The 21,557-nt window shown below is 49.4% G+C and overlaps 1 protein-coding gene across 4 annotated transcripts in view; it reads left to right on the top strand.

Moving 5' to 3' along the window:
• PLS3 (plastin 3) overlaps nt 1-21,557 on the top strand; it is a 56,872-nt gene that overhangs the window by 10,525 nt on the left and 24,790 nt on the right. The window contains exon 1 of one of the 4 annotated variants that reach the window (XM_075435581.1): nt 9,475-9,556. The exons of the other annotated variants lie outside the window; for them this stretch is intronic. The gene's annotated coding sequence lies outside the window, so the exon portion shown is untranslated. Of the gene's footprint in view, nt 1-9,474; nt 9,557-21,557 lie in introns of those variants that run through there. 4 annotated transcript variants of the gene reach the window in all.

The following is a 21,557-nucleotide window of genomic DNA, read 5'->3' as shown; positions in this document are numbered from 1 at the left end:
TGTTGCCTTGGCTCCAGATGATGGGGAGACTGTCTTGCTAGGGGAAAAAAAAAATGGATTAATTGCAGACCTCTAGGGACATCCTCTTGGATTCCTACTGAAATTGAGTACCACTGAGGTGGTGGGATGTGAAGCTTAAGAAAAATCCCCTTTGTTCTTCCTTGCTTTTTTAAAAGATCGACATACGAGAAGTATTTTGATACCAGAAGGAAAATAGGAAGGCATGCAATTCTGCAGTCAGTGTATATACATGGGACTGACTTCTGGCAGTATGTTAGGGATTAAATCAGGGCTCTCCAGAGCTGAATGCGCAAGATGTTTAAAATGCAGGTTGAAGACCTTGGATAACAGAGGCTTGTACCCTCTCTGGATTAGATGGAAGGTGATGTGCAGTGGGTTGTTACTAAAGCAAGGTTGCATGGTCACCTGTGTGCCACTTACATGTTCTTCCCTTCCTGTTGCGTTGGAATCTGAAAACTATAGCTCAAGTTCTGCTTTTCTATATGCTCTTTCCCTCAAAGTATTTCTGCAGCTTGGCATCACAGGAGCTGACTGGGCAAGCGAGGATCACTCCTGCTTCTGCATGCTGGAAGTGCCACATAACACTCTGCATTGTTAGTGCCAGAAATCGTGGCTATGAGTGATGCAGTTTGTGTCAACATAGAGTGCTGAGATGAGTGTTTTTGCTTCACAAGAGCATCCCACCTCTGATGTACTCATTAGTTTCCAGTGGGAACTGGAGACTGGAGCACTTTGGGTTACCATATGCATAGCAATATGTCTGTCTCTTCCTAAATTTCATCAGGTTTGGGATTTTTTTAATGTTTATATTGGTCTTTGCCCCAGAGATGTTGTTAGTGTACATGGTACTGTACCAGCCCCAGCTGCAGAAGCCCGCAGAGCAAGAACTTCTGCTGGATGGGCTGCGCTTAAAACAACAGCGGAGGGAGACTGCTGCTCTGCTGCTCACGCTGTCTCTCCAGTGCTACAAGGTAGAAGAGTGCCTTGCTCTAATTTCACAAACAGTAGGACTGAACTCTCTGCCTTTGGCTCTGTTCTGCTGAGAAGGACGGGGATGGTGGATGAGGTCCCATTTCACAGTTGCTGTCCCCATTTTGCTGGGAGAGCTCAGCGCAGCCCCTCCCGGCAGGCGAAACTCCTGGGTGAGCACCAAAGTTCTCAGTGTGCCCAGAAGAGTGCTAACCAAGTGGAAACTTGAACTCAAGCTACCCATCCCTGTAATTGGCGTTCATATTTTGTGAAGCAGTGCTTCAGCTGGGTCACGTGCTAAACGTCTGAAAGATCATAAATCCTAGGTCCTTGTTTACGCTGCCATTGCAATCTTGTGCTCCTTCCTGCTAATCAGCCAGGAAGGGACTGTGGAGCGTTGTTTGGGTTTGGAGCAAGGCTGTGGTTTTGAGATTCCAGGTTTCTGAGTCTTGTCCCAGGGACAGGCTTGGGTGCTCTCCTGCCTTGGAGCCTCTGCAGCAGGACGCTAACGAGCAGGCTGATGCTCCAGCCTGCCGCTGTTTTCCTTTGCCTTCTGCTGTAAGTGCTGAGCAGCTGCAGTGCTGCTGTGGCGTATACATATATATATTCCTCTATAAATCCTGTAGTTAAACGTTTCCTTGACCCAGCATAGAATAAGTTGCTTGTCTCCAGCTGGTCACAGAAATAAAGGAAGTGAGTTCCAAAGCAATGTTGCAATTAAGCTTTTTTCTTCCTGAATTCTGCACACAAAATGTTTTGCCTCCAAGAATGGATTGTGAGGACTTTATTTTAGGGAGTACATAGGGTGTTTGTAGGTGTATGTACAGCTATCCTGTTATGATTGGCATTGTGCAGACAAGCAGGGAGAAGGTTGGCCCCTGCTTTTGAGAACTGTTTCTGAGATAGCAACACTCTGAAGGAGGTTAATAGAGAATAAATGGAAAGATGTTTACAAATGCGTTCATGTTTCTCAGTGCTCCTGGAGGTAATAAGCATGTTCTGAATCCTCACTTGGGTAGAATTCACCTTTCCGTAAGGAGAGAGGGAAAACTGGGCCTTCCAAAAACTGAAAAAATTTTGAAGAAGTGGCCCTAATGTCTGACCTAAACTTTAGCCTGTTCCTTTCTGCACTGTTTGGCCGAGGTTGGGACTGAGCTCTCCTTGGGGACACAGATGGGAGGTTCCAGTGCAATCCTGCCCTTCTGCTGCCCACCCCTTTGAAATGTTCTTGTTGATCTGATTTCCAGCTGGGCTCTTGCCGCTGTTTTATATAAACCAAATGCTCAAGCAAAGGCAGCATAGTCAAACTTCTCGTTGAAAACTTGGAAAACTTACATTGCTTCTGCCCAGCTAAGAAGCTCCTGGAGGCTACCATAGCTCTCCTGGACAGATGGGTATGGCAGCGCCCAGCCTATTTCAGTTAGATCCATTGCTAATGGCAAGACCATTTACGCCTCCCTCCCTGCCTCTCCCTTCTTTAAGGGGCAGATATACTTTTTGTGGGTTATGTAGGGTTGTTCTGGTCCCCTTTGCTCCCTGTCTTCTGATGGTCTATATAAAGAGGTCTTAGAAAGTTATGGAGTAAGATTGTGCCCTGTACTAATGGCCTTGAAACCCTCTGTTATGCAAGAGCCTTTACAACTAGTAGCAGTCAATAATTCACTTTAGCAATTAAGGCTTTGTGCATTGGGTTGATATCGGCTTGGCACATAGCAGAAGTATTGCATTTTCTTTTAGTGCGTTGCCCTTTCACGTGTAACAGTCACAGCTAATATTCTCGATCAGCATGTGGACCTCTGGCATAATCCATGTTGTACCTTGTGGTGTTACTGCTCCCAGCTATAGATCTTCCCTTCCTACCTGAGCTGCAAAGTTGCTTTGTGCCTTCTATCAAATAGCATGCGCTGCTTAGTCCTGGCCTTATGTAGGATCTGTAGACGTATTATCATTATTTTTTTTAATTTGGAAGGATGAGGGGTGTTTTCTTTACTATTCATAAAGCATTAAACTCGGCAGCAGCAACAGACTAGAGAGTACGAGAAATCTGCAGTCAAAGCAGAGACTGGCTTCACAGCATAAAGATCAGTGTGCTACTGGTAGCTGGTTTTTATGGACCTGAAAATGTGACAGCTTACTAATTAACAGTGTAATAAGCTGTATGGTAAAGATGGTGCTCTAGGGACCTGAAGGCTATGGGTGACAACTTGCAGTTTCTGTGTAAGTGGTAATCCAGCTCTACCTGACCTTTCTACATGTCTGAATAAGTGCAGTAGTCGTGGGAGCCCCTGAAGTTAACCTCTCCAGCAAGTCCGTCCTGCAGAAGATTTTCTGCTGGGGTCTGAGACAAAAGTTAGCGGGGAAGCTGACAAATGCAGGCATGAGCTAAATACCAGGAAAAGCTTCAAGGTCCCTTGAGATGAGATTCTGGACTAGTTAGACACAGCTGAATTTGTAGGCCACTCTCACACTGTGTTGAGCTGCATGTTAAAATCTTCTACCTCCAGCATCTGTCAGGACATCCAGATGAGATACCAGTGACTTCTAAAGATCCTCTTAGGCTGGGCTGGGTGCATGGGCTGCTGCCCAGGTTGGTCTGTGATTGTACCAGCTTTGCCTTGAATCCCCAGCACCAAGACCTTTCTGATAGTGGGAGGTGACCCACGGATGAGTTGTGTGGGACTGAAGAGCCACCCAGTGGCAGTGTCCCACAGCCTCCCCACTCGTGGTTTGCAGCAGACTGGTTTGGACAGTGGTCAACAGTTTGCTAAAAGTCTATTTGCTGGTTGGAGCATGCTGTGACTGCAGTGGTGTAACCTCTTCTTGTGTATAGGTGGAAGATATTAGCAGTTCCTGACCTCTGGTTCTGCATAATTGCCAGTCTTGCTACAGTCCATGGATTTATTTTTCCAGCCACATCCTTTTTGCTGCTGTAATCTCATTTTGAAAATCACACCAATTTTGTTAATAATCTAATAGGCTGCTTCTGTAGGCAAGTCACTGGTGGTGCTTGGCATTAGATATAGCTCGTTTGCTGTTGACTTTTTAAATCAAAATGAGGTGCAGTGGTTGTCTTTAAAGATTATTTATGTTTTAGTATTTGGAAAATGAGTCTTCTCAGGGGAAAAGTCTGGTTCAAGTAGCTGAAAACTTTGCAGAGCTGTTGTTGCTGCTCAGGCTGCAGAATTTTTATCATTGACAAAGTGAAAAGGCTTATGATGGACTTGTATGAAAATACGAACCTCTTGTGAACAAGTCTGTACTCCTGTCATTTGTACTGTGGTACAATCTGCAGTGACGACTGTTTTTCGGTCTCTCTTAAAACTTTCTTTTTTCTGCAAGTCAGAAGATCTTAGTACAAAGAACTATATTCCTATTAAGTTACAGCTTTTGCTAATTAATCTGAAGTTTATTCCATGAGGATGCAGTCTGTGTGAATGCTTTATACTTCTCAACTGTAAATGTGCCCAAGCTGGTTGTTGTCAGAAGATGGATCAGAAAAGCTTCCCTGTTCAGAAATCTTGGGCAGTCACTTGTGTTCCACAATAGTGCAATTCTAGTATAAAGCACTGTTTCCTTGAGTAGTGACTTAAGGTGGATAGTCATCTAGAGTATCTTCTCCAGTTGAGCAGAGGATTGCCTAAGCTGTGTCAATGACTAGCTTGGGTGATGGACAGAAGTGACAGCTGAGGTGAAAGATGGAAAAGTACGTTTGTGCCTGCAAGAGCCTCCTACCAGACCTAGTTCTACCCTTCCTTCAGTGGCCTGGTCTGTGGTGTGGCTGAGCTGGTCTAACTGGGGTGCTGTGCAAGGGTGGTCCCTCTCTGCTCTGCCCCTCCTTCCCTGTGCTGATGTCCATTTAACCCCACAGCAAGCTGGGATGGGAGGACTGGAACGCTGAGGAGGAGGAGAGGGACAGGGTGGCCTTTGGATGGCAACCTGCAGAGATGTCTGCCCTACTTGGGTGCAGTTTTACTGTATATTCAGATTGGCTTCTTTTTGCATGCTTCAGTCTTCGTCAGCCTTCACTTCACACCACTGCAATCGCCCAAAGAGAAGTGTTTTCTCTGGGGCATGACAGGTGCAAGGTGCACTTCTTGGTGGGTTAGGTGGAGCTGCAAAACTGGCTTAAAAATATTCTCTGCTCCAAGTACCTTCCAGTGGCCTCTGTTTTGGGTCAAAGACGTAGCAGAAAGGATGGGCAAGTGCCTCCGAACTGGTGGTGCCCTGCCCTGGCCGGTGACTGCCTGCGGGACTGACCAGAGCAAGCCTCAATGGTACCACAAACCCCTGCAGCACTTCTGGTGCTGGCTGCTTCTACCCTGGGAAGTGCAGCAGGTCTGGCAACCGCTTTTCCAGTGAGAGTGCGGAAGGGGTTCCCAAGTCATCTTTAGTTTCTCTCTCCCTTTACAAAACCCACCCAACCCTAGATTCCCCATTGCCCATGATCTAAAGGGAATAACTTGTTCATTTTTTTTATCTGCTTATCCCCTCTCCACACCCACCTTTTGTGTCTTTTGAATTTAATAAAGTGGGTGACTCAGTACTGAATATAAAGCCTGCTTCCGGCATCATCTGCTTGTGGCTCATTTCCTGGCTGACATCAGTGGAGCCTCCGATTTCCTTATGAAATAGTGAGACATGAGATATCGTTTGCACAGTGTTCTGGGCATGCTTGCTGACTTCTCTGGTGACTGCGTGGCTCCCTGTACTAAGCTGTGAAGAACTAGTCAGTTAATTACTAAGCTGAGTGCTGTTGGACCACAGGCTAAATCGAGCGAGTCCTCAGATCTGTTTTGTACTGCAAAATCGTACTCTGATTTGCAAGGTTTTTAAAATAAAGACTAACTTTCAGCCCCTACTGCATATGCAAGTTTTTATTTAATAAAGCATGAGCCTGACTAACGTCTTGCTTTCTTCCTGGTGACAGGCTTGCTGAAAGAGCAGCTCAGGAAGCTTTTAGGGGGGAAATCTAGCAAAGATGGATCTTTTTTTTTCTTTAAAAAGACTGATAAACTGAGGAGTTAAGGTCAAATTCTTGCTCCTCCGTTGTCAAATCCTTCCATAGCTGTTTACATTGATGGAATGTACTCTGCAGTTGGTTGCAGCTGAAGGTGAAGGCATGAAGAGCATAAAACCTTGGTTTGTGTTAAAAAGCACAGGGAGAGTGCTTCTATCCATCTGTGCATAATTTCATTAAAAACCTTATCTTTGCAAGAGAATGTGGACTGAACTGGAGGAGGGGAGCGTCTGGCATATGGTAGATGGTCACTGATCCCAGTCCAAAATGGGATGTTGGCTGGCTACTCAGCTTTGACCTCTAAAGCTCTGGCTCATAAAGTGTGGTGTTTCGTTTCTGATGGAGTAGACTTTTTTTTTTTGAGGGGGGATGCTTCTGAAAATGCTTGATACGCAGCACCTGAGCAGGCAGAAGCAGAAGGTTGAACTGATGCTCCTGGGATCTCCTGGGGCTGCTGTGGCCCAGTTCTCTAGTGTGGAGGTGCTGGAGGTGGCCAGCATGCCCTACACCTCCTTGGCTGGATGACGGTGGACTGAAGCTGACTGTATCTCAGCAGCTTTATTAGGCCTGCAGGCAAAACCCTTCCCAAAAATCACTAGGGCTTCTGTAGCGTGCCCAGGGACTTAGGCATCACCATGGGTTTCATTAGTTGTCTTGCACACCTTCCAATATTAGCATGGCATCTCTTGGTCATGCTAGCCAGGGGTGGAAAAGACTGCTTCTGGAGTGGGCAGGGAAGCCTGGTGTCCAGGAGCAGGTGGTTGTCCTCTCCTGGGTGGTGGGACTCGCTGGGGAGATCAATGGGGCTACATAGCCTACTGTAGCCGAAGGCCAGTGCATTGGGCATGCTCCCATCCTGCCCCAGAGCTTTGCCAGAAGGTCTGTTCTTGAGGGTTAGTGGTGAGAGGAGAGGGACAAGGTGACTCCTGGATTTACATTCTTTGCTCCCTCGTCACCTGGAAGGCAGTGGCTGCCACTCCCACAGCCATCACTGAGTAACCTCTGGAGGGCAAATACATATTTAGTGACCTCCCAGAGAAACTTGGCAGATGGAGGTGGGGAGATGAGTGCGTGCACAACGATGGGCTGGAGGATTCTGTCAGAGCTGCAAGTCCTCCTTGTATGTAAACATTGGTCCTGATGCTCCACACAGGGGAGCAGACATGTCACCTGAGCAGAAGAACTCCTGAGCACCTTGGGCATTTTGTGCTTCCCTAACAGGCTTTCTTAAAGAGGGAGGAAGAGGAAAATACAGTGGTGTACTGGCTTGGCTGTAAAATTTCCTATTTTGGAAGATCGTGGGGAGCAGCGTGTGACCAGCCGTGCTCGAGGAAGCGGGCTGGGAGTGCCCGGGGAGCTGCGTCGGCTGCCTGCCATCACCACACCCCGGCGTGGCGAGGCTCGGGGCATGACGCGGAGATGAGTGGTGCTGGCACTGCCGAAGCGCTATTTTTGGTTTGAGTGTAATTGCAGGTTGGACTGACGGGACTGGATTTGGAGTATTTGGAGAGCAGAGTGCTCTTAAAGCTGTGGAAAAACTGGCTATCGCTGATCCTTTGCAAATGTGGAGGATAGGTATTTCACATGCACTGTGTGTGCATCAGTTAAACTTCTCCTGATGGCAGAGCCCCTGAGGAAGGATCTATGCTGACCGAGGACAGTGGGTAGCAATGCCCTGGGAATGGTAAATAGCTGTTAGCCCTGTAGGATGCATTACACTTACCTGGAAAAACAAAAGTGAGTAAGCAGAGGTTTGAAGACCTGGTGGCTTTTAGCTGTCTGTCTCTGCAGCGTGAATCTGCCATGTGCATACCTGCAGGTGCTGCTTTTCTATCCCAGCAACGTGGATGCCAGAGACAAGGGGAGGAGGTTTTTCTTTTCCCTCCCCAAAGCAGACATTGCTCCTGCAATGGCTGTGCCGTTGATAGAAGTCACAGCCTAGCTCGGGAGCTGGACTTTGGCACACACTCCCCAGGACCTGTCAAGCCCCAAACCTGCAGCACTTCCTAAAGCTTACAGGATGAATTTATACTGCTCACACACAGAGCGAAAAGCAGAGGGACTAAACTTCCTGAAAGAAGTTTCTTCAGTTTTGTTCCAAGTTTGCCCCAAGACTTCGTGGGCTGGACACGGTCACTGGTTTGGATCAGAGCAGCCAATGGGCTCCTTGCACCCCGGGGCTGATGCGGTGCTGAAGCCGGTTGCGGATGCAAGTCGGAGCAGAGGCAAAGTTGCTTTCCCCGAAACCCCATCTGATGCTCAGGCGACCTGATCTCAGTGGAGTGCAGAAGTGTTTTTCAAGCCAACTTCTTTCCTTTTAAGTTGCAGCTGCAATTCTGGGCATAAAACCCTCTATTCTGGTTTCCGTTATATTTACCATCCTGAGGAAGCTGGCAGGTTGTGGGTTTGGGGTGGTTGGTTTTTTTTTTTTATACCTCTTTTGAAACTTTACAGCTGGAAGCTAAATTTTCAGGTGATACCCAAGAAATGGGAACAGGCGATGACTCACTTTCCTGGCTGATGTAATTTTTAAAAAGAAACAAAAAAACCTAATGACCCTATTTGTCAAGCATTTTTAATTTTTAGAACAGTCACGGGTTCTTCGAATTCTTCCCTAGTTCAAGCACTGTGTTTGTTAGTAAGTGACATCCTTTCCTCTTAGCTATGGGAAAGCTCAAACATTACAGACTCAACAGGAATAGAAATTTGTGAAGTACACGATTACAGTTTGGAAATCCCACTTGAGCTTTTCGGTGGTCGATTCTGCTCCTGTGCATTGTGTCGGCAGCAGCATAGTACATAGCGTTTCTCTTGCCTGTGCCTTGCTGGTTGGTAGCAGATGTCTGTCCGCGTGTTCTCTAGAGCAGACAGGGATTCGTTGTTGAGGTAATGCAATAGATTATAATATCTGCCAGCTCTGAACTGGTGCATATTGTAATGTATTGCATTGCCTGGTGGTAATGGTGGTATTTACCACCCTTTCAGACCACTTTTTTTTTTTTTGACCTGTGGGGTGAAATAGCAGGCAGCATGTTCCTTCAGGCTGAACAGGTCTGGATCCTCATTGCTGTTCGGGAGCTTCTGGCGCTTTTAAAGAGATCCATAAAGTAAGTACGTAAAACAAAATATAAGCTCCATGTGGCTGTTTGGCTGTGCAAGCTGAGAGCTAGCAACGCCAAATGTGTTTAATGTAAAACATTAAATGTAAAAGAGTTCCTTTTTCTTTTTTTTTTTTAATAACAAAAATTTGCTTACCTAACAACTTTATATCCCAAGTGCCAAGCAATAGCAGAACAAACGCTAGCTGCTGGGGAGGGATCCCCCCATCCCTGCTCCCCAGGTACGAGGGGCTTGGAGCCGCCTGTCCCCTGGCCTGTCCGACGCGTCCCGCCCGCGGCGCTGGGGAAGCCACCTCCCCTTCGCGGGGCGGGACGGGGAGGGCCGGGGCTGCCCGGGGTGGGGACGGACGGAGACGGGGCCGGGGAGGGACGGGGCTGCCCAGCTCCGCGCTGCCGCCCGGGCGAGGGAGCGGTGCCTTCGCCGGGAGAGGTAAGGGCGGCGGCGGCGGCGGCTGCTGGGGTTGGGGCTGGCGGCGGGGGTGCGAGCGCACGCCGGAGATCGCCCTGCGAGGACTTGTCCTGCTTTTATTTTCGCTGCAAAACGTCTGGCGATTCCTGAGGCTGTAGCGGGTAAAGGAGAACAGCTCTAGGCGGAAAGAAAAGGTTAATTTCAGGTTTTAATGCGTTTTAAATTTGGAATTTATCTGTGCACCTGCCCGAGGAGCGCATGCAAACAGAGCAGCAGCAAGTGCTGCGACGGACTTTGCATCACCGAGTATTTAATTTTTCGAGTGAGGAGTGAGGGCGTGCCTTCCCAGGAATCGCAGTCTGGGGCCATCTGTCCTCATCCGAGTCTGCAGCAGGTTTTTAAAAAGCAGAACTGCTTACACTTGCACGTTAGAAGTGTTAAATATTTAAACGTTTTCTTTGCAGAAAGCGTGAGGGGCTCCGAGTACTTTTGGGAAGTGGCTATAGGCTGCTGACTGCAGCGGCTACCGAATTTTTGGGGTCTTTTGCCTGGAGAGGCTGGGGTCTGACGGCTGCTTTGCTGTTAACGGTGGGAATGGCACATGGCATCACAGCCTGGCAGGAGTTTATTTCCAAACTGAGGAGTTTATCTTGCTTGTTGTGTTTTTTGGTGAAGGCTGGCCGTGCTTGATGCTGGAAGCCAGCATAGACCCTCTCCAAAGGCTTCAGCAGTCGCTACTGGCTAAAACACTTGTATGCCAAGTACTTTTAAGTATTGGACCGAAATGCTGAATTCTTTGTGCTGAAAAACTTATACTTAACATGTTTGAAAACCTGTAAAACACATCTAGTGTAGCGTCTTCATGTCTTCGTTTTGTTTATACTGAACATGTTGCTCTGAGGTTTTGCTTTGGTGTATCTTACTCTTATCCTGCATTTATTCTGCAAAACATCTGGCTGTAAAGAGTGATTTCCGCAGCTGGAGAACTCTCACACCTTCCTGAAATTTGGAGGAGCAATGAGGTTGCCTGCTGTTTGCAGTGCACACATCTCTAACCATTGCATCTGTCCTAGGGGTATTGGGCACTGGCTGAACTGCTAAACCAAGGGCAGAGGAGGAGGCAAAGCGAATTGAAGGAACCCAAGGAAGAGTTAGTGCTTGGTTCTAGGAGTGCAGGATGCATCTTGGAGATCTTGCCTGACTTTGAAACCTGCTAATTAGGCTTCATTTTGCAGAGATTATTAATGCTTGTCAAAATCCAAGAGTCACAGAGTAGAGCTTGCCTGATGGTGGACTGGTTACTGCTACCTTTTGCTCCCTATTGCTCCTCCCCATAATAAGTTAAATTGTAGATAAATGCGGGGAACACCCTGCTGTCATAGTAAACGTGATTTCACTCTCATGGCAGCCTCCTGGGAGGCAAAGACAGCAGCTCTCCTACTCTTCTGGCCATTTCACGTTAATCTTTGAGATTAATGTTTCTGCTTTTGTTAAGGGTAGATAGGATCTGTACCATCTTCTCTAGAGAAAATAAGTGTTGAATTTACAGGGTGTTTTCTACTTCCAAACATCGCTGGAACAGGTATGCAGTAGCACTGATTTATTGTGGTCTAGTGTTGCTTTCTTGCTCTGAATCAAATGATATTGACTTCTTTCCCTTTTTCCCAAGCGATTTCTAAACAAGATTACAAGCAGCAGGGGAGGATGGAAAAAGGTTTTTCTTTTATCAGTAGCTCTTTATAGTAAGAGATCAGTTACTGAAATTCCTGGGTTTTAAGAGACTTTTGAAACATAATTCCAATGTTAGAGCATGGTTTGTAGTTTCTAATGTTTTGTTTCTTATTTAAGAAAACATTCATTAGCACAGTTCTCTGAATGTTTATCATCTGGGCTGCAGGGATTGCTGCCCTGGCTGTGCCATTTCAGGACAGCTCTGTTTACCTTCAAACTGATAAAACCGTCTGCAAAATCGCTTCACCACAGCTGTACCTTCTAAAAGGTTGCATGAAAAAATTCAATTGCTGAAACTCCCTATCGTCCAGCTCGCCAGGGATTGGCACCGTCACGTTGGGTGTTTGGCTTGCAGGAGCTTGTTTGCTGGCATTGAGTAAGCAGTGACGGTACTGTGATTTAATTTAGGGACTGGGTTGATTCCCCTGCCTGGGCGGGAGGGAAGTTTAACAGACTGAGTAACGCTTCTTGGTTTATCGTGGCGTACGGAGTATCAGTCGCTTTTCCTGCCAAGGAAAGGCGCTGCCCGAGAGCGGAGGCTGGAGGTGCTGGAGGGAAAGGAGACACGCCTGGGCTGTGCGGCCTCGACCCCCTCCAGCCTTTGAGGGCCTTTGTCCAGCTGCGAGGGGCCAGGGCACAGCCTGAGGTCTGCAGCTCACCCTCGTAAGGAACTGGGCTCCTTTTGGACTGAATATTGGGAAATTGAGAGTCACGTGCTTAAACATGTTGAGAGTAATCTGCAGGTCTCAGCCAGCAGGTCCTAGCTGCTTCTGGGGAACGAAATCAGCGCTGGTTCAGCCTTGCGATCCTCATCCCTCCTCGCTTATGCAGGCATGGAGCCCCTTGGCTTTCCCACCATCCCTCTGAGAGTCCTGTCGTAAAATGAGGGATGCCCTATGCCAAGTTTTGCAATGGGTGGTAAGAGGAGGGTCCTTTCTTGTAGTCATTTATGGTTAAGACACAGAATAAGCAGAAGAAAGTGCTTAATGCTGCTCTTTATTTGGGGGACTATGCAAGAATGAGAATTACTATCAGCATAAGAATTTCCTGAGAGGCTGGTACGGTTTTTCTGTGCCTGAGCCTGCTGAGACTCAGTCCATTAGCTGACATCTCACCCCCACCCCCTCTCTCTTTTACCTTCTTGCACTTAGGTTTAAATTCTCTCTGAATGCTGTTTGCTTTTGCAGGTTCCAGGCAACCTGCAAAACCTCCTTTCCTGAGAGGTCTTGAAAGGATCACCTCTTTCATGTTGTACTAATTCGTTAGTGGGGAATATTGCTGTTCTGTTTCCACTGATGTGAACAAACTATTGGAATTCAGAAGTGAGTTAAATCCATCTAGTTGGTTATGATCTCAAATGTGCTCTAATCCTGGAGCAGCTGCTCTGCTAAAACCAGAGGTGTGCCAAAATGCAACATTTAGGAGAAGTATTTGGCAAAGAGGCTTTTAAGGACTGATTAATTGGTGCCTCGAGCAGTATTTTATCTGATTTCTGCTGTGCCCTGCAAATTAGAAGTACTCTGTAGATACATGTAATAGAGTTCGAGCAGCGAGGCAGTGGTGTGCTGTAGCTGTGAGTATGTAGCATGATGGGTGTGTGCAAGTGCAGCTGTAAACTCTAGCAGGGAGCTGCTCTCCTCCTTGAGAGTCAGCCCTGCCCCTGCCTTCACCATCCATCCAGTCCACTTGGCCCTGGTCTTCCGTGTCAGGAGCCTTCAGAGGAGAGTGTGGGTCTGCAGAAAGCCTTCTGTGCTTCTCCCTTCTGTTTGAGTCCTAAACCAGTTTTACATTTCTTTTGATTCAGCCTCCTTGTAATAAATGCTGGGTCACGGGAGTAAGCAAACATCCATCTACTCTCCTCCAGGACTGCATGTTACTCCTTAATGTGCATCAGAGGCAGCTCTGGCTCATAGTCCTTCAGGGCTGGATGGAGATGTGTTGGGGGGGACTGCATTGAGAACTGGGGAAGCTTTTTTTCCCCTCCCACGTGCAGCTGCAGTGGAGATGGGATCAGGCCCAGCCAGCATGGGTTCATGGCAGGTCCTGCTTGACCAACATGATCTTCTTCTATGACCAGGTGGCCCACCTAGTGGATGAGGGAAAGGCTGCGGTTGTTTTCTAGCTGGACTTTGGTAAGGCCTTTGACACTGTTCCCCACAGCATCCTCCTGGAGAAACTGGCTGGCCATGGTTTGGATGGGTGTACTCATTCCCCGACGGAATGCACCCACGAGTGCTGAGGGAGCTGGCGGATGTCATTGCTGAGCCACTCTCCATCATCTTTGAGAGGTCCTGGAGGACTGGAGAGGTGCCCGAGGACTGGAGAAAGGCCAATGTCACTCCAATCTTCAAAAAGGGCAAGAAGGAGGACCCAGGGAACTACAGGCCGGTCAGCCTCACCTCCATCCCGGGAAAGGTGATGGAGCAGCTTATCCTGGAGGCCATCATCAAGCAAGTGGAAGAAAAGAAGGTTATCAGGAGTAGTCAGCATGGATTCACCAAGGGGAAATCATGCCTGACCAATCTGATAGCTTTCTATGATGACATGACTGGCTGGGTAGACGAAGGGAGAGCTGTGGATGTTATCTACCTTGACTTCAGCAAGGCTTTCGACACAGTCTCCCATGATATCCTCCTGGGGAAGCTGAGGAAGTGTGGGCTGGATGAGTGGTCGGTGAAGTGGATAGAGAACTGGCTGAATGGCAGAACTCAGAGGGTTGTCATCAGGGGCGCTGAGTCTAGTTGGAGGCTGGTGACAAGTGGTGTCCCTCAGGGGTCAGTACTGGGCCCAGTCTTGTTTAACTTCTTCATCAACGACCTGGATGAAGAGTTAGAATGTACCCTCAGCAAGTTTGCTGACGACACCAAACTGGGAGGTGTGGTAGATACACCGGAAGGCTGTGCTGCCATTCAGCGTGACCTGGATAGGCTGGAGAGCTGGGCAGAGAGGAACCTGATGAGGTTCAACAAGGGCAAGTGCAGGGTCCTGCACCTGGGGAGGAACAACCTCATGCACCAGTACAGGCTTGGGGTGGAGCTGCTGGAGAGCAGCTCTGCGGAGAGGGACCTGGGTGTCCTGGTGGACGACAGGTTAACTATGAGCCAGCAGTGTGCCCTGGCTGCCAAGAAGGCCAATGGGATCCTGGGGTGCATCAAGAAGAGTGTGGCCAGCAGGACAAGGGAGGTTCTCCTTCCCCTCTACACTACCCTGGTGAGGCCTCATCTGGAGTACTGTGTCCAGTTCTGGGCTCCCCAGTTCAAGAAGGATGAAGAGCTACTGGAGAGAGTCCAGCGGAGGGCTACAAGGATGGTGAGGGGACTGGAGCATCTCCACTACGAGGAGAGGTTGAGGGAACTGGGCTTGTTCAGCCTGAAGAAGAGAAGGCTGCGAGGGGACCTTATAAATGCCTACAAATATCTGAAGGGTGGGTGTCAGGAGGATGGGGCCAAGCTCTTTTCAGTGGTGCCCAGTGACAGGACAAGGGGTAATGGGCACAAACTGAGGCACAGGAAGTTCCGTCTGAACATGAGGAGGAACTTCTTCTCTCTGAGGGTGACGGAGCACTGGAACAGGCTGCCCAGGGAGGTTGTGGAGTCTCCTTCTCTGGAGATATTCAAGACCCGACTGGACAAGGTCCTGTGCAGCCTGCTGTAGGTGACCCTGCTTCGGCGGGGGGGTTGGACTAGATGACCCACAGAGGTCCCTTCCAACCCCTACTATTCTGTGATTCTGTGATTCTGTGATACTCTTCGCTGGATAAAGAACTGGCTGAATGGTCAAGCGCGGAGGGTGGTGGTGAATGGAATTAAATTCAGCTGGCGGCCAGTCACGAGTGGTATTCCCCAGGGCTCAGTTTTGGGTCTGGTCGTGTTTAACATCTGTATCAATGATCTGGATGAGGGGATTGAGTGCTCCCTCAGGAAGCTTGCAGATGACACCAAGTTGGGCGGGAGTGTCAATCTGCTTGAGGGTAGGAAGGCTCTGCAGAGGGATTGGGACAGGCTGGATCAATGGGCCAAGGCCAATTGTATGAGGTTCAACAAGGCCAAGTGCCGGGTCCTGCACTTTGGTCACAACAACCCCATGCAACGCTACAGGCTTGGGGAGGAGTGGCTGGAAAGCTGCCTGTCGGAAAAGGACCTTGGGGTGCTGGTCGACAGCCGGCTGAACATGAGTCAGCAGTGTGCCCAGGTGGCCAAGAAGGCCAACGGCATCCTAGCTTGTATCAGGAATAGTGTGGCCAACAGGAGTAGGGAGGTGATCGTGCCCCTGTACTTGGCACTGGTAAGGCTGTATCTGGAGTACTGTGTTCAGTTTTGGGCCCCTCACTACAAGAAGGACATTGAGGGGCTGGAGGGTGTCCAGAGAAGGGCAGCAAGGCTGGTGGGGGGTCTGGAGAACAAGTCTAGTGAGGAGTGGCTGAGGGAGCTGGGGCTGTTTCGTCTGGAGAAGAGGAGAATGAGGGGAGACCTTATTGCTCTCTACAACTACCGGACAGGAGGTTGTAGTGAGGCAGGTGTTGGTCTCTTCTACCAGGTAACTAGCGATAGGAGGAGAGGCAATGGCCTCAAGTTGCGTCAGGGGAGGTTTAGATCAGACATTAGGAAAAATTTCTTTACTGAAAGAGTGGTCAGACGTTGGAATAGGCTGCCCGGGGAGGTGGTTGAGTCACCATCCCTGGAGGTGTTCAAAAAGCATGTAGATGTGGCACTTCAGGATATGGTTTAGTAGGCATGATGGTGTTGGGCAGATGGTTGGACTTGATGATCTTAGAGGTCTTTTCCAACCTATGATTCTATAATTACTATTCTGCTCCCCTCCAGCCTTTGGGCAATTGGATGTCAAGTGGCTGAGCATCCTCAGCTGCTTGCTATCTTTGTTTTCTGCGTCTGCGAGACAGAGGGATTTGTGTACTCAAAATCCCTACAAATTTCTGTGTTATAGCCCCAGCTTTCACTATTCTAGAAGTGCCCTGAAGGACGTGGCTTTTCTGGGCTTTTAGCAAGGGACTGATCTCTACTTAATGCTGTGCATGGGTTTGATGCTGATTTGGGGTTTTCTGTAGGTATTGGCTACAGCTTTGTTCTGGGTCAGGATGCTGAATGTGCTGTCCATTATCTGGGCCTGGCTACACCCCAAAGAACCTCCTTGGCTGTGCAGGGGAGTCAGAGGCATGGGAACTGGCTGATGGGTCAGAAGTTGTTTTTAATAAGGATTTACGATAATCAAAGCTAGTTAAAACAACAGTGTGCCCTTGTTGCCAAGAAAGCCAGTGGTATCCTGGGGTGCATTAAGAAGAGTGAGGCCAGCAGATCGAGGGAGGTTCTCCTTCCCCTCTACACTGCCCTAGTGAGGCCCCATCTGGAGTACTCTGTCCAGTTCTGGGCTCCCCAGTTCAAGAAAGATGAGGAGCTACTGGAGAGAGTCCAGCGGAGGGCTGTGAGGATGATGAGGGGACTGGAGCATCTCTCCTATAAGGACAGGCTGAGGGAGCTGGGCTTGTTCAGCCTGAAGAAGAGAAGGCTGAGAGGGTATCTTATAAATGCTTACAAATATCTTAGGGGCGGGTGTCAGGAGAATGGGGCCAGACTCTTTTCAGTGGTGCCCAGTGACAGGACAAGGGGCAATGAGCACAAACTCAAGCATAAGAAGTTCCATCTGAAGCTGAAGAAGAACTTCTTTACTCTGAGGGTGACAGAGCGCTGGAACAGGCTGCCCAGGGAGGTTGTGGAGTCTCCTTCTCTGGAGATATTCAAACCCCTCCTGGATGTGGTCCTGTGCAGCCTGCTGTAGGTGACCCTGCTTCGGCAGGGGGTTGGACCAGATGATCCCCAGAGGTCCCTTCCAGCCCCTAACATTCTGTGATTCTGTGAATCTGGTTCTGTTTTGAAGGGAGAGAGAACAGTTTGACCAGCATGCAAAAACTGAAGGATCAGGTTGTCCAGGCTGTCTATGGATGTTTGGGCAGCGGCTAAAGTCTAAGCAGAAGGCGTAGGAAAACTGGTTTGCCGCCGTCGATCCCATACCGCTGGAGTGACCCTGCCTCTGTGCAGCCCAGATCCCTGTTGGGCATCTACCAAAACACTGCTCAGAAAAATCTCTGGCATTGTTCCACCCATGTCTAGCTAGCAGAAATTGGGTTTTTAACCTGGACCTGCTGGAGGAGAGTGCATGTCCAGAGGTGGATACCAAACAGAGACATGCCTCCAAATCCGGAGAAAGCCACAGGCCAAGTGCAGTGACTAACTCCAGCATATGTCTCTGCTTCTGATGGGTTTGACAGATATTTCCCCCGCAACAGCGGTGAGTTGTGTAACAACAGGAGCAAAGTCTCACAGTCTGCTCCCAGGTGAAAATAACCGTAGCAGAGAGCCTGTCTGTCCCAGCATGACAGCTGCAGGGATTTGAAAGAACAGAAAACAAAATCCACTAATGACACATTACTGATTTAAAGATACTTCAACAACAGCAGCTGGAGGTAACCTCTATATGGGATTGGGAAGAAGTGAGCTGTAAGGTGCCTGTACAGTGGGAATCGCTCTCTGTCGTCCCATGTCTTTTCCCTGTGATGCAGCAAGGGGCTTTGTAACAGCTGGTGGGCTACATGGGCAAGTTACTGTCTACTCTGTGTGTGCTGGATATACTGTGTGTAAAGGCGGTAGCTTGAGGAAACGAGAGAACTGGGAGGTGGGAGGTAGTCAATTCAAACAGCAAGACAAGCTTAAAGAAATTCAGTATTAAAACTGAATTTCTGTGTAGGTGGTCCTTGGCCTGTTGAGGTGAGTTGTTTGGTGCTGTGCATGGATGAGGAAAGCTGGACTAAAAGTGAAATAAAGCTGGGTTTGGTGATCGATTTGCAGGCGTCAGAGCCCAGTGCTGTTCCATAGCTAAAGCACTGCACACCTTGAGAGCAGAGCTTTAGTTTCATAGGTGTTGAGCCCCGTGTGCCTGGGGCTGGGAAAGCCTGGTTGAAGGGAAGAGCCGCAGATGAGAGATGCAGCTACTCGGCCAAGTCTGGCACTGTGAAGAAATACCTGCTTGCAGCTTTGCATGCCCCTTTCCTCCTGGGGCAGGGGAGACAGCTAACTGAGTTGGTAGGAACACCTCCATGCTTTGCGTGCAGGAGTACCGTGTTCATGCAAAGAGCAGCAGCAAAGCCATTTCTGTGGGACAGTGGTTTGTAGCAGCGTCACGCTGTTGGCAAGGTGTTAGACACCGCAGTGGTGCAGTCTGTGCGGATGGAGCGGCATCTCCTAATCGCTGCTCTTATCAGGATGACACCTACCGCCATGTGGAAATACGAAAACGTGGCGAAGGTCTGGTTTCAGCCTGTGCCTCTGACTGGTGACTGTCTGGAAGGTGACTGCCAAATAAAAGTTTACGTGCTCCAGCAGCCTGGTGTTTGCTAATAATCACACGTAATGAGCGGGTGCTGTCATGGAGGAATTTGATGAATACACAAAGTGATTATGAGCAGGAGAGGATGGAGTGCGTGGTAGGTTTTCATTTACAGGCCATGAATCCGTAAGCTTCCCTGTCTCCCCCCAAAGCGACAGTAAGTATTTATCTTACAGGACTCATCAGACCGACTCTGTGCACCGCAAGCTTTCACTTCCTCCTGTTGCCATCAAGTTTGAAGATGTTGCGTGTAAAACCGCAAAGGCTTTGCTTGGACTGGACCAGAAAAAGGAGGCAGCTGAGCTCCTGGGTGCGCCCGATGATGGGGACGGGGGGTGTGTGTGTGTGCCCTCTCCTGCCTGCAAGCATTTCCCAATGCAGTATGAGCCTGGGGCTGGCCACTGCCCATGGACGAGGTTGCTGCGGTGTCAGATCCTGGCAGCATCCTCGGCAGCATCCCAGTCGCCTGGGAAGGGGTGCAAAGAAAACTCAGGCTTTCAGCCCTCGCTGCTGACTGGCTTCACTCACTGCGTTGTCCTGAGCAGAGTGGCTGCCCTGGGCTGGCCCAGCAGCTCTGGAGCTTGCACAGCCATGCTAGGATGGGCACGACGCTGCTGGGCCCACGGAGAGGGGTCTGTGTGGCAGCAGGGGGAGGCCCTTGCAGCAGAAGGCTGGAAAGGACTTGGCGGTGGCAGTGATTCACACATTTTGCAAAAGGAGCCGGAGGGGTGGGAACGGGGCAAGGGAAGCAGGGGAATGTGGACAGCCACCCTGTTCTCTGATGCAGCTCTTGGCAGGGCCCAGCCCTACCTGCAGAACAGGGAGGAAGAGGAGGATGGGGTGAGCCACAGGAAGCCTGGGGGCTGGATCCTAAGTCACCTGAATCACCAGGATTCCCTCCAAATTAGCTCCAAATTAGTGAGGCGGCTGCGTCAGTGCTGCAAGCCTGGGGGCTCTGGCACTTGCTGTGGGCTGCAGGGGACCGAGTGCCTGCTTGTCCGGCTCGTTATTCCTAAAGCAAGGTGGAATGTGCTGGGTTAGTGGTCAGAGACTTGCGGGTTTTGAAGTATTTTTAATTAGCTAATGCTGACTGACTTGCCTTTTCATGTCTGGAGCCTTTGTCATGAAAAAGCAGCAAAACCACAGGTTCCTCCGAAAAGGGGAATACGTATGGGGTGAGTCACGGCTCCAGACTAGGCCTAGCATGCTGTTTTTTTTTTTTTAATTGGGTGGAAAAAGGACATATTAATACGTTTTTGTTGATGCTTTAATGTGTCTCTGCATTTGCCTGTTTGAGTAAACATTGATACTGTTAATCAGTCAGTTGCAGAGATATTAGAACAGGGTGGGTCTGGGAGGGATGGAGCGGCTTGGTTTTCAAACTAATGTGGAGCTGCTAAGAAAGCAAATTCTTCCATTTGGATCAGCAGCAAATTCCAGCTCTGTTTCTGTTGGAAGTGTTCAGGTGGCTGTTGGGAAATATTTGGTTGCCATGTGCTTTCAAAACTGAATTAATCCTCTAGCTTTCAAGGAGATGTGCAAATGCCTGAGTGCTCTTTTCCTCCTCCCCCCTCCATTTTCCATGGATCACAGAATCACATCCTCTGTGCAGGATGCATCTCTCAGGGCTTCCCCTCTCGGGGAAGAGTCTCCGGGACTTTGTCTCTGGGTTGAGTGTTTTAAGTTGCTGTCTGAGCAGCTGATCCACCCAAGTGTCCCGATTAGCTTCTGGCACTTGTGCTGGAAGCGCTGGGGGCCGCGCGGAGGCATCCCTCTGGTGACAGTCCCCGCTGCAGCGGCGTGTCTCCAGCTGCCTTACAGCTGCTAAAACACCCGGGCTGTGGCAGCTTTATGTGACCTGGCCGTGTCGCAGTTCTGTCTGGAGAGCAAGTGAACTAACCCCGATTCAGTGACTGCAGTGTGCTTAGAAGCTATAAAAAGCTTGTTTGCGCAGAAACTGTGTACAGCCCCTCTCTGGGAAGGGAGTTGGTCTTTGAAAACCGGAGATGCGCTTAGAACCGCTCTGATCTGCAGCGCCAGGTGAAGTCTTCAGAGGACGGGAATGGGCTGCTCCGCCTGCCAGCCGCTCGTCTGCGAAGCTGCCGGCGTGCGTCTGTGCGGCAGAGCTGCCCTTGCTTTTCTTCTGTGGGGCGAGGGGTGAAGGCAGGAGCAGAAGGGATCTGGAGCAGGAGTTGCTTCCTTACACGCTCAGTTTATGTGTGCGTTGACCGATGGACCGTCTGTCACCAGGGTGTGAAGTGGGTGTGGGATCACGAGCTGGCTTGTCTCCTCTTTTCCCCTCGTTCTCTCTTCCTCCCTCTGAAATGGGTCTCTAAGTGTGAGTTTGGCTGTCGTCACACGCCCTGGCAGAGCCTTTGCTCGCCGTAGCAGTGCAAGTGAGGTGCTGAGGCGTGAGCAGTGCGGTGCCACGTCCCCACGGGGCTTCCAGTGAGGCAGCTGGGGTGGGATCCCTGTGCCACTGGGATAAAAGGGCTTTTTATGTCCGTGAAGACAAAGCCTCTTGTTTAAAAATGCAACTGAATGAAAAACACGATTCTGAATGCCCTAGACTCAGCTATTAAAAGCAAACAAACAAAAAAGCCCCACACAAGAGAAAACTGAAGAGCTCCCCTGCCCCCCAGCCCAGTGTGCCAATGTTGGTGTAATGCCTCCCCACTGCAAAACCCTCTGTGATTGCTTTGGGCGCTTAGCAGTCCCTGTCTGCTTGCAACTTTGTGGCCCACTAACCTTGTTATATACTGTTTTGGTATAACGTACTTTCCTCTTCCCAGACAACTATAACAAGGTCAGGTGCCTCCTTTTTCTCTCTTGGTTCAAATTTTCCCTCTCTCCTTTCAAGCAGAGAAGGAAGAAGTGATGTGAAAACTGAGAG

The sequence above is a fragment of the Opisthocomus hoazin genome, chromosome 14, assembly GCF_030867145.1.
Source record: "Opisthocomus hoazin isolate bOpiHoa1 chromosome 14, bOpiHoa1.hap1, whole genome shotgun sequence".
Taxonomy (NCBI): domain Eukaryota; kingdom Metazoa; phylum Chordata; class Aves; order Opisthocomiformes; family Opisthocomidae; genus Opisthocomus; species Opisthocomus hoazin.
This window is presented reverse-complemented; position numbering and strand designations above follow the sequence as displayed.